Source organism: Miscanthus floridulus, chromosome 15 (assembly GCF_019320115.1).
Source record: "Miscanthus floridulus cultivar M001 chromosome 15, ASM1932011v1, whole genome shotgun sequence".
NCBI classification, from domain to species: domain Eukaryota; kingdom Viridiplantae; phylum Streptophyta; class Magnoliopsida; order Poales; family Poaceae; genus Miscanthus; species Miscanthus floridulus.
In genome coordinates, this window is record NC_089594.1 from 43,450,272 (window position 1) to 43,457,567 (window position 7,296).

At 41.7% G+C, this 7,296-nt stretch overlaps 1 non-coding gene across 1 annotated transcript; it reads right to left on the bottom strand.

Annotated features, from left to right (window-relative positions):
- Positions 1-6,814: 6,814 nt before the first annotated feature.
- On the bottom strand, positions 6,815-6,922 carry LOC136509808 (small nucleolar RNA R71). Its single transcript, XR_010772547.1, has one exon. It is a non-coding gene; the product is annotated as a small nucleolar RNA R71 (small nucleolar RNA).
- Positions 6,923-7,296: the final 374 nt, after the last annotated feature.

A 7,296-nucleotide genomic window follows, 5' to 3' on the forward strand; every position in this document is an offset into this window, starting at 1 on the left:
GTACACAAGTTCCATATATTTTATCATGTGCTAACAAGTGTTGCTCTCAAGCAAGCCAACCTTCTATTGAGCATGTAATTGTAGAAATTTGTGATGATTCCATTACAAAAGAAAATGAAGAACTCAAGGAAGAAGTTAAGAGGCTAAAAAGGGACTTGATTTGATGGAAGGGCAAGTGCAATGCTCAACCTTCTCAAGATAACTATGAAGACATGGTAAAGAAGCTTGAGAAGGGATCAACCGATGCATGCATATTGACGGTAGTTAATACCCATCATAAACCGTCAAAGTAACTTGTATAAATGCATGGATATGATCATGAACATAGGTTTTGGGGTTTAAACTAACAAATTCCATGAGTTTTAGTGAATCTGTATTTTCAACAGTGTTTATCTAGAAAACTATCAAGGTGGACCCAAACGTCAGAATTAATCACATTTATTCATGACAAAACAAACTCTAGAAGACTCTAGATGGCACCAGAAGGCATCCCACTGATGGAGACCATGGGACGCTACCAAGTTGGGCCAGCCAGTCCCACCTATAGGCTAATGGCCTATGGGCCCCTCTGGTTAGCCTCTCCTCATGACATTGCTCGGACTATCTAGCGAGCATATGGTTTACAAGAAATAGGTAAACATCATTTCATCGAATATACTATTGGGACGTGGTTGGGGGAAAAGTTGTGATCATTTGTTGTAGAGTACACATCTGTGGTATGGTAACTAGTTGCCATCTATAAGCATGATTTCGGTTAGTGTCAACTGACAGAAGGGGAAAGCCACTCATGACTACTACTACTACTACTAATACAAATGTTGTGACCGAGTGCACTCAAGAGGCAATAGTTTTGCTCATAGCTCTATACTGTATAATGTCTCTATCTATATTTTGTCAAAATTCAGAATCTTTGAGGGAAGGGGGATGCTCCTCCCATATAGACCTTGCACGGTTGGTGAGAGTGAAGTGAATGCACAGGAAAGCTGGACACAAGAAGTGCATCTTAGAAGAAGAGCTTTTGACCACCATGACACGCTTGAGACTTGAAAGCCTGGTGTGGTTGTGAAGAGGACTCACAGTAGTCGAGGGGTAGTCAGGCAGACCAAAGGCAATTTCTCTTGGTCAGAGGAGCAGAGGCGGTCAGCTAAATAGAGCTATACAATGGGAGTGAGGCTAGGCTTTGTACACATAGGGATGCCAGGGCTGGAACATGCTTCTGACGTGACCGCACGACGTTCATCATCACTAGTATCTGAGTAGTGAATATTTTAGATGGTGGACCTTCTGTCATCCGGTGAAGTATACAGTGCACTCCAATCCAAGCAGTCGTAGGCTCACAACAGCCGAGTGGTAGCAGCTAGCTAGAGATGGCTACATAGTTTCATAGGTTCTTATCGACTGCACTCCCTAGGCTATGGTTGATGCTGCCGCTTCAAGAATCCAACTACTAAGTAAAGAGGTACTCCTACCTTACTATTACTTCATGCATGAAGCCACAGCCTGTGCAGCTGCTGTTTGTAGCACAGTCGATTAGGCAAGTTCTTCCCACATAAAAATTAACATTTTTATTGTATGACGTGGGGCCGAAGTACATTTGTTAGCTATGAACAAATGCACTAAATTTGCTATGACTTTCAAATGAACAAACGACACTATATACTATCCTACAAGATGAACTGTACAGCGGGCAGACTTTCTTACATGTGCAGTAAAAAATGTGAAAAGAAAGAAACGTGCAGATTAGAAAGAGAACAAAAAAACTCTGTATTTTCTGGTAATCTGACCGCCTCGTCCACCCGATCACCCGCCCACCCAGTAATCTGAACCGTGACATCGTTGCGAGTTCCCACACCAGTTCACAGAGGGTACTTAAGAACTCCAACTGTAACCCCCGCTTGGTTGCCTCCCCCACCTTCTCCTCAATCAACGTAAGTCAATCGCGCCACTCCGCCTCTCCAGTCGTTCGTTTCATCGCTGTCCACACGCCCTAGCTCCATCCATGCACACACTATAGCTCCATCCACACCATCGCACATGCCCTCAGTTGGCCTCCTCACAATTCACATCACGTGATGCTGACGCCAGCAATCAAGGCGGTGAGGCGGCACCCTACGTCGCTGGTGTTGGTGCTCCCTAATGAGCTAGCCATTGAGATCGCCAGCCACCTCACTGTGACCTTAGAGCAGCCCATGGACGACCTCCGTAGCCTATGAGTGACATGCTCATCCATGCGCCACATCTGTGGCAACCCTGTCATCGGTCGATGCATGGCACTAGACCAATGTAGATGTGGGCTAGGGTGGGATGATCTTGGCATCTACGAAGCCCTCCTTGCTAGCCTGACCCAACTTGGCAACCTAGAGGCATGCTTCCTCATTGGGATACCAATTGTATTTGAGGAAAACCATAGGCCCTGGCCATACCTCGACGATCTCGCCCGCGCCGCTGATGGCGGGCACAATCTAGAGGCATATCTAGTCGCCATATTGCTCTATAGGCACAATGGAGATGCCCATGATGACGACACTGCGAGGTGGTACATGAGATGGGTCGAGGGCGAGGAAGAATCAGGGGCAGCGGTAGCGGACCAATGAGTAGGTGGCTATACAACAAGGGGTGTGTGTTGTGCCACCGTGAGGTGGCCGCCGAGGTGATCTACGAAATGAGGTGGGGCAAGTTGTCGTTGTCGCCGTTGGCACAGGTGCACGGCGATCTTCCATGCTCAAGTGGCGCTTGAGGCGATGCAGATGGATGGGAAGCAAGGGCTGTGTATTGCAGTGAGGACTATAGGCTTTGTCGCGAATTTGAGTTGTTCGCATGGGAAGTTGGAATAAGAAACTAGTAATTCACTCTTTACATGCGAGAGTGAATTACTCCCTCTGTCCGAAAATATAGTGTATTCTGGCATTTGAAATTTGTCCTCAAATATGGTGTATTCTATAGCTTTTGATTTTTTGTTGTTTTGTTTTAATTTTATTTGTTTCCTTTAGAGATCCAATGAAAGTACTCGTACGAAATAGGTTCCCCTGTATAACATGAGATGTGTCTGGCCTGATCATATTTATTATGCTCGGACTTTCTTGCATGTACATTAAAATTTGAATAGCTATGTGGCTCCAACTTTAGGCATTAGATCGACGTGAGACTTGATCAGATGAATTCATTTATGCATGTTTACCATACTACAGATCAGAAAGAGAACCAGAAAGAAACCTATAGGTAAAACCAACCAACAAGGGCTAGAAATCAACTACCAAATGACCAAATGACCTGATCTACACCATGCTCAACATAGTTTAACCAACCTAATACAAAGTTCAACAAAAGTAAACATAGACAAGTAGAGGGCCAAAAAGACACCCCTACCCCTCAATATTACGGCAGCAGCCAAGATCCTAGGCAATTAATAGGGGCATTCTGGTCTTTTTTTAACTGCTTTAGTCTCTTTTAGTCACAAACCAAACACCCTAGGATTTTTGGTGTTAAACTTTATAGTCCTATGTTCCCTTGTTCTCGGAGTCATTAGCAGAGGAGTAAATAAAGTTCCATTTAATGTTATGTCACGTTGCATTTGATGTATCTTCCTTATGTTTGGAGTTGGGACATACATGTTGTTACTCTTTCCTTATGTTGTTACTCTTTCTTTATGTATCTTCCCTTGCATTTTATGTCATAGATGTTGTTACTCTTTCCTATAAAGTTAGTCAAACTTAAAATTGTAAACGACACAGTAAAAAGCATCATAGGAAAAAGTGGAAAAACTATGGAGGATACTGTCAGATGCGTCCAAATGTACAGAGGTCGGACTTTCTTACGTGTGGAATAACATTTCAATACCAATGGCTACTCAACTCTGCATTAGACTAAGGCGAGACTTGCTCCTTGCTACAAGGTTCTTGCAAGTTCAACAAAGATTAACAAAGACAGCAAGGCAACAAAAAAACAAACAGAAACCAAATGACCTAAGCTACACCACGCTCAAGAGAGTTCAACCCACCTAATACAAAGTACTACCCCACGACCAACGAGTAATGAGACGTTTGCGTGGTTTGGCGGTGCGGCTTCACCGTGTCACGGTAATGCGACGGGCCATGAGGTGACATCCCTGCTACAACAGGCTGTTGATGCCACCCACATGCACGCATCTGTGTGGGAATGCAGTAGCACGCAAGCAGTCATGATAGTTGAGGGGTAGACTGAAGGCTGAAGACCGATGAGTTACAGACTAAAGACTAAAGTAGTCATGAAAATAAGACGAGTTGGGTTCAATATAGAATAAAGTCACTCATGACTACCACTACTACTGAACTAGGTGTCATTTGGTAGCCGGTTTCTAGCCCCTATTGGTTGGTTTTGCCTGTAGGTTTATTTTGGGTTCTCTTTCTGATCTGTAGTCCAGTAAACATGCATAACAGAATTCATCCGATCCAGTCTCGCATCGATCTAATGTCTAATGGAGGAGCCACATAGCTATTCAAATTTTACTACACAAGCAAGAAAGTTCAAGCATTGTAAATCTAACCGGGTCAGACACATCTCACGTTATATTAGGAAACCTGTTTCGTATTATTACTTTCATTGAATCCCTAAAGGAAACTAATATAATTGAAACAAAACAACAGAAAAAGCAAAAGCAATAGGAAATCAAAAGCTATAGAATACACTATATTTGAGGAGAAATTTCAAATGCCAAAATACACAACATTTTAGGATGGTGGGAGTAATTCACTCTTGCACGTAAAGAGTGAATTACTAGTCTCTTTTTCTAAATCGCCATTTGAAAAATGGATTTCTTGACAAAGCCTGTTGACGGTAGTTATCATCCATCATGAACCATCAATATAACTTGAATAAATGAGTAAAAATGATCACCAACATAGACTTAGGGGTTTTGGTGAATCTTTGTTTTCAGTAGGGTTTATCTAGAAAACTGTCAAGGTGGAACAAATCATCAAATTTAATCAGGATTATCCATGACGTAGATAGCACTAGAAGGTTCTAGAGGACACTAGAGGACTCAACACCGAAGATGTCCGCGAGAGACCTCCAGGTGGGATCAACCGATCCCACCTACAGGCTAGCCGGTCTCAAGTCCTACCTGTCAACCTCCATATTCACACATCGGTTCTCCACTGCCTTAAGGATTGCATATCCACCATTCTTTCAAGTCAGTTTGATCCGAGGTTTCAGAATTAATGCTCTGGCCTATATATACCAGCCCCAGCCCCCCTCCCTTAGGCAGAATTGCATAAGTCAAGATCAGATCAGAAATTAAGGTTTCCAGAGAGAATAGAATAGAGCTCCAATTCTTCAAGTTCTAGTATAGGCTAGCTAGCAAGATTTAAGTAGAGTTGGGCTATTGCTCATGATTCCGGATTCACCATCTAGAGGCTGGTAAATCCATTGTATCCCTCTATATTTTGTGACTTTGTGCTACTTCAATACTAAGTTTCTATTTATTATGTTCCTTGTTTGCTTTGGTAATACACTTGATATAGTCATGATTGATGGTGAATTTATGCATATGTTCATCAAGCGCTTAGCTCAGTACTCGAGTGAGTTAAGTGGTCGATATTATGTAAGTGTGATGCTTAAATATTGTTTACCTACGGATGCACTCTACACTCTGGGCCATGTGGTAGATCATGAGTGTGACATTCTTATTGAGTCCTTTGTAGTCCACTCCCTGTTTGTAGAACAAGTAGAACCTAGTTGCAAGGGAGTCAAGCTCTGTTCTTGATCTTACTTAGTAATATTCCTTATGCATAGATACAAAGTTAATTGTGCTATAGATGAAAGTGTATATACTAGAGTGTACAAAAGACTTAGTAAATAAGAAATGCCTTAGAAATCTTTTACTCTTAATTAATCTCCTGCCTAGCCATACTACATTTATGAGTATCTATTTCTATCTCTGGATTACTATCAATGCTTTACACTTATCATTTATTTATCATTTGGCTTACCCCTATTAAAGCATGAGAGTTAATGATCTTATCATAAGTATACATATTTGTCAATGTCTCTTGCCACCCCATCGCTCCTCTCTATGGATAAAACATTACAATGGTATATTATTTGTGCGCTTGCGGATTACTTTAACATATATGATTTTCTCTGAGTTTACAAGTGTCATTAATAATTACCAAACAACGCATTTCTAGCAACATTGCTAGGGATGACAACTTAGTATTAAGGTGATGCTAAGAAATGCCAACAATCATTTCTGGCTCCATTGCTGGGGAGGGGAAAAAGGCCAAGAGAATTGATCAAATAAATACGTATTGATGAAATTATAACTAAGCACCTCTGCTTTAGCAGGATTACCCTTGTTTGTCTTTGTTCATATCTTATCTAGGGTATTGCAGAATTGGTTCTGATTCACCAACAAATCTCATCAATCAAAATCAAACCAATCAAGAGGAAGCTCAACACCAGTTTCTAAAGCTATGACTGAAAAGACACTGCATGAATTCTCTGCTCCAAGCACTGAGATCATCCACACTAGACCAACACTCAAAACCAACAACCTTGAGTTTGAACTCAAGCCAAGCCTCATCAACATGGTGCAAGCTACCCCTTTCAGCGGAAAGGCACATGAAGATGCTAGTGTTCATCTTTAGAATTTCTAGGAGATTAGCAACACAATCACCATCAAGGACATTGCTTAGGATATCATACTACTCCACTTGTTTCCATTCTCGTTAGTGGGAAGGGTGAAGCAGTGGTTCTACACCAACAAAGATAACATCAACATGTGGGCAAGATGTTCGAAGGCCTTTCTAGCATAGTTCTTCCCTATAGGCAAGACCAATGCCTTACGAGGAAAAATTTCCAACTTCCAACAGTAGAAAGAAGAAACCATTCCAGAAGCATGGGGACATTTTCAAGAATATATTTTAGATTTTCCTCATCATGGAATGGAAGATTGGTTGCTCATGCAAAGATTTTACCATGGATTAACTCAGAGAGCTCATGAACAACTGGATGCTACTATTGGAGGAGCATTTATGTCACTCACCCTTGGTAAAGCTGAAACTCTTATGGAAAAGATAGCCTCTAATCAAGGTTGGTCTCAATGCAACATTTAGACATACAATAAGAGCGAAGAAGCACTAGAAGAGGTGTGTGCACTGTCAACTAAGATGGATGTCTTGTTGAACTAGCTTGAACAGCGAGCCAATTACAAGAAAGATCATCAGGCCATACAAGATGCCTTTAATTCCCAAAATATTTGTGGAGAATATTTGGGGGTTGATTTCCCCGAATATCAAGAAGACACAAATATTGTCAACT